This window comes from Bombus vosnesenskii, unplaced genomic scaffold, assembly GCF_011952255.1.
Source record: "Bombus vosnesenskii isolate JDL3184/JDL3185 unplaced genomic scaffold, Bvos_JDL3184-5_v1.1 scf7180000013276, whole genome shotgun sequence".
NCBI lineage: Eukaryota > Metazoa > Arthropoda > Insecta > Hymenoptera > Apidae > Bombus > Bombus vosnesenskii.
Window position 1 is genome coordinate 1228690 of NW_022882934.1, and position 6000 is coordinate 1234689.

General features: G+C 30.6%; 1 protein-coding gene across 1 annotated transcript in view; it reads right to left on the reverse strand.

Annotated features, from left to right (window-relative positions):
• The window catches only part of LOC117231951 (protein timeless homolog), a 27078-nt gene extending 22603 nt beyond the window's left edge, over positions 1 to 4475 (reverse strand). Inside the window, exon 1 of the mRNA XM_033490977.1 lies at positions 4425 to 4475. The gene's annotated coding sequence lies outside the window, so the exon portion shown is untranslated. The remainder of the gene's footprint in view (positions 1 to 4424) is intronic.
• Between the last annotated feature and the right edge of the window lie 1525 nt (positions 4476 to 6000).

Sequence of the window (6000 nt, forward strand, 5' to 3'; positions counted from 1 at the left end):
TTACGATGAACATTTCACTATACTACAGTACTAAAATATTATAAATATTATACTATATCTATCTATATTTTTGCGTGTTGCTTTAAATTTCTCATAAATGTAAAAAAAAGGTTATAAATAACCTTTTGTATATCCATGTGAATATTTGTTTTTATAGAAGATTATCAGCAAAGTGGTATAAAAATATTTTTTTTATTTTTAGAACTTTGTTTATTTTTAAATACGCCGAGAGGAAGTTTTCAACTATTGAATAGTTTCAACAATTTTTTCGAGACCATAGGCAAGATATATATATATATTTTTTTTTTTGCATACGTTTTTCGTATTTGTTTTGTAAACACATTATCACATTATCTGAACGAAATCTAAAAATTTGCCAAGAGTGAGATACTAAGCAAACATTGTACACGATACGAATATATTAGACCTAAATGGTCTTTAAAAGTAACCGTGAGAAGTATTTTAAATCATCGTGTAAAGTTTTAAACGTGTTGTGTTTCTCTAGCCAAAGAAAACTTTTCCCGCCGGCCAAAGAATTCAGTTTGCCCAAGTGACGTCGACGACTATGCTATTTTAACCAGAAGTTTTAATTGTTCCCTTCCGCGGTCTTCTGAACTCGGTACACCGGTTGCGGATAAAACAAAAAGGTGAAAGAAGCGGAGACGTTTTTGTCTTAAATTAAAAAATGTTTCCTCGGTTTGAAGAACTAGAAAAGTCTCGTTTACGGTGGCAGTGTCATATAATCGTAAAAATGGTTGGTTAATGTCCAAATATTTTCGTGATTTATTGTATAAATATTGCATCGATCTTCTTATGCAGATTTATAAATAGTAAAACTATATAATACGAGTTTTAAGTAAAAATGAAATTTATACTCGTACAATGAGTTCTAATCACATTAGATGTATTTAACCTGAAATTTTGTCAATATACCAGTTATTATTTAATCCGATTTAAATCAGATACGTGTAATGGTTTTGTAAAATGTTAATGCTCGCAAATATGTATATTTGATGGATATTAAAATATTTCAAAATAGTAATTAAATTGGAAACATATATTTGGATACATGTTTAAATTGTAATATAATATAATTTAATATAACAATTCGCACAAATTAATATATATGAAATATGCAACCTACGTATCCTTAATGTGCATTATATTAAAATAACAATAATATTTTGCGTGAGAATTAAACACCGATTTGACGGATCAATAACGAGGTATCATCCGATGAAAAATTCATATACTCCGATGGCGCGATAATGACATCGTCATTCAAATTTTTACATCTTATAAACGTACGTCAGAAGATGTTAATATTAATCTGGATTTATTCGTGAAACGAAAGGATCAACGTGAATCTCTTCTATGGATAAATCCACAGCTGTATCTTGGCTCGTATGTCATTTCGTCATCGGTTCATCGATTTAAATCATAAATTCGATCATATAAGGAAACAAATTACAGCAGGAAAATTATGAATTTCTGAAAAATTGATCACGTTTCAGCGCTGATGCTTTATTCATTCCCTACAATCGAATAAAGCATTAATCTCGTTTGTTTGGCCACTTGCGCGTGATGAATTTAATAATGTCCCGTCTCTTTCGTATTCTGCTTCGCAGAGATAGTCGGTTCGCAAATTAACGATGTGAGCCGACACGTTGAAAAATATCTTCGGATCGAAGAAATACGATTCAATTGATACGTCAGTAAAATTATTTTATTACTAAATTAACCTTCTATTACCAATTATATGTAGAGATATCTCGAACAATGAAACATTCTAGATAGGAAATTTTAATTATGGAGGACGGCATAGATGATTCAATATATTTTAGGTTTTTTTTTATATTGTTAAAAATATGTAGCGATCATCGTATACAACGTCCATTTTTTGACGACATTCAAAATATTGATTACACAGGGAAAACAGTCTTGGTGTTCATTATACTTATATGTAATTTTGCATACGATTGTAAACAAAAGGAGTACGAGTAACGATGATATAATCGTAATGGCATCAGAAGCGAGATCGGAGCAAGATCCATTTTTGGAATCAGGATATGTTTGATGCAAATAATCGGCGGAAGGAAAATCATCGTAGGGTGCAACAGGACAGTTGCCATAGATAGATTAATTTCTGATAAATTGCATAATCGAATTTAAATGCTACAGTCGACAATACGCAATATTGTAAGTACTTCGTGTAAGCAGCATACAAGAACGCGAGAAGCGAGAATGAGAGATGTAGAACATGCGAGTGTACAGAATACGATAAATTCACTAAATGTAAATGAAAGGTGTATAAGTGACGGTGATAGTAGAAATCGTAACAACGTATTAATAGAAACAGAATCGATTATTTGGTATTTCGATATCACGTTAACGGATTTATAGGGAAAAGTTTGTCGGCCAAGAATTAATATACCCATGTCGGAGACGAATATAAAGAATTGGTAATACGTTTGTTGAAATTAAAGGAAATCGATAAAAAAATTTGTAATATATGCAGTATAAATTCAGTTTCTCATAGGTACTAATCCTACATTTTATAAGAACGCACAGCAGTTTAAAACCGAACAAAATATCGTCAATCTGTTTCTACGTTTCATCGAACAAAAAACCAATCCAATATCAATAATTTTTCAATAAAACGTTCATGAGCTTATATGTGAATTAATTCGATATTTTTTCCTACTTTTTTTATTTCTTGAACGTAGCGAAATTGTTTTGTGGAAAAAAACTTGGCACATTCTGTATATTATATCATGTATTACGATATACTATAGCGAAATAAGTGACAGTATTTTAATAATGTGTGACAAGGAATATCGAATTCACATGCCAACTAACGTGTTAGGCATAATTTCGATAAGAGCCACCATTGTGTGTAAATGTCATCCAGCGAAGTCGACTCGGAGAGTCGAAGCGTTGAAACATTTATCGTCTCGATTCATAGTTAGCTGCCGAACGTATTCATCAGCCACGAAATCGGATTAAAGTTTTATTGTAGCGGAGACGTTATGCCAGTTATTCGTTTCTGATTGCGAATTGCTTCGTATTTTAATCGTATCTATTCATATACGATTTCCATTCCTCTTGTATTGTTCTAAAAGCAAGTTATTTTATTTTAAAAAATATGTAAAATTATCTACGCGCAAATTGTTATAATTCTTACGGGTATTTAGAATTATGTAAAGAATATTATTTATTTAAATTATTGAATTCACTTTATCACCCTCGTAATCAACTTGTTGATTAAATTAAATTTCAGCAAATGTATTATACATGCATCTTAAAATACAGATGTTGTTGTATCTATGTGACGTGACCGTTAATTAAAATTTATTGGTATACATTCAGCGGATTCGTCTCGGATTCTGTTACGTTAAATCTAATCCTGATCTAATCCTAAAGTATAACCTTGTTAGATACAAGGGAGTTGTAATGTAATTCATAGATATACTAGAATTGTAAGGGTTTCGAACATTACCTAGGGATTGCATATCTATACAAGAGTTCCGAAACTGAACACGTTCGACAATGTTCTATCAAAGCTCTTTGAGATATTAGGAACAATATATATATATATATATATATATATATATATATATATATATATACATATAGCGATATATATGTGTATGTCTATGATACATATATATCGTAGTTTGATCCATTTCTCGCTTCGAGTACCCATTATATTAATTCATGTATATTTTACATAGATTCCCAAAGATATTCTTTTTATTTCCTTTCTCCATTAATGTGTTTCATGAAAATAATTTTCATTTTATAAAATAGGACAAAAACTATACTTAGCTGTAACTAATGAACTCTAAAAGTTTTTCAGCTAAATATTATACATATTTTACACTTTCTCTCTCTCTCTTTTTGCGATAAACCAGAATGAAAGATTATAAGAAATGGGTACACTGTTTTTTATTTGTTTACATTTTTTGCGGTAGTTTTTTCTATTACTGGCTAGTATACTTGTTATGTACTTCTTACATAGTAGGCTGCTTGAAAAGGTGTCTGTACACGAAAATGATTGATAAGCGACTATCTTTGACAATATTTGTTTTTCACTCTAGTTATTCGTCTAACTTCATTTTATGATTTTCGAAATGTTCGCTTTATCAGGTATTATCATTTCCTTACAAATTCCTCTATTTTATGATCGAATTAATCGATAACGATAAAATAAAATTTTAACAATTATAATAAAATCATGCTATAATATATAATATATCACATCCTATGATATATATGATTTACGATAAATAGATATTATAATATATAATATGTTCGTATAAACTTTATATTATAGGGTAAGGAAGCGCGTAGTAGAACGTAGTAGCATCACGTTACCAAAGCCCGGCACATCTGATAGATCAACCACTTATGTATGTACGTACATGTATGTAGTAGATTCTCTCGGATCAACGATTACCAACGGTGCATGGCCAAAGTCTCCTGATAACTCAGGTTATGTCTCGTTACAGGCTTATCGATCGACTCTACAATTCTATGGCGACGTATAATGGTGCACCTGCGTGTACACAGGTGTGTGTATGTGTGGGTATGCGTATACAGGTGTTTCAACTATACAAAGGCAATTTACAAGCGATTATAATGTTGCTCTTAACACGTCCATGACAACAGAATTTCAACATATCATTGCTTTATGGACAAACTCACAGTTTCCTTTCATTTCACGAAATCATATGTATTTAATAATAACGATTCTAACTATATTATAACTATTGTGTGAAAACGCATGTTTTTCTTTTTCTTTTTTTTTAATTACACAGTAACATTTTTAGCGTATTCTCTCTATTACAAGAATGAGAACGGTTTAATGGATATAAGTTGCACAATATTTTATTTTCGCACTACAAAGGAACTCTTTGCAATGAATTTCTCAGAAATTTCCAGCCAGACTGTTGCAAAGTGTTTCTTTAGCAGACTACAAATTGAAGCGATTTTACAGAGAAATACCGTTATACCAATATCGATTGGATTATATGTGTAAACACAAATTTTATTCGCGTTAATTTCACCAAATTAATCGTTACAATTCTCACAATCTATGTAAGTAATACGCAGTAAAAAGAACTTTGTCATGAGGACGAGAACAAAATGAATTATAAGACAGAAGGAAAAACAAATATTCTAAATTGAACTAAACGGTAAGATCAATAAAATACATATATACATATATATACTAACAAAGATTTCTTATTAATTTTAGGAACACGGAAAATACACCTCGATATAATAACTGAGAGGAGAATATATCTATAGAACCTACGGTAATTTACCAAAGTACTCACACCATACATCTTTTGGAACAAACATAAGAACCAATTCAATTATTAAACTTGAATCTGTACCTGTGCATTGTGTTCAGAACTGATCCAATTAGTCAGATTTATTTGGTTATCTGTAAGTAGTAAATAACGCGAACCTATTCTATAATCAATTCCAAATATTCTGATAATTTCCGTAGTGAAATACCGTAATGCACGACTATTTTGAAACCACATACTACACGTTTTCTCTGCGCTGCAGTATATTTAAAATGATAGTATGAAACATCGTAATGGTACGACAGTTAAAATTGAACGTTTCAATGAATAATAAAAGTGATGTTACTGGGAATGTAAATGCTTAAAACGTAACAGTCACACAACTTCGTAATAAATGTTCCATAATGCATACAGCAGTCGAGAAAGTAAACTAATTTATCGAACGTGCGACAGTGGTTACATAATGTAGTACAATCTATAATTTTCCGAAGATTTATTGTTCAAATTAAATGGACTGAGCCCGCCGGTGATTAATGGTAACGATTACAACAGCAATTATTCAATTTTTAATTTATTTTAATATGTTGGACAGGAGTGTAATTGTTATTGATGTATACGTGGAAATGAATGGAATACGTTGCGAAGTTTTATTCGAAATACATGTATAGTACATTTTAGAGGA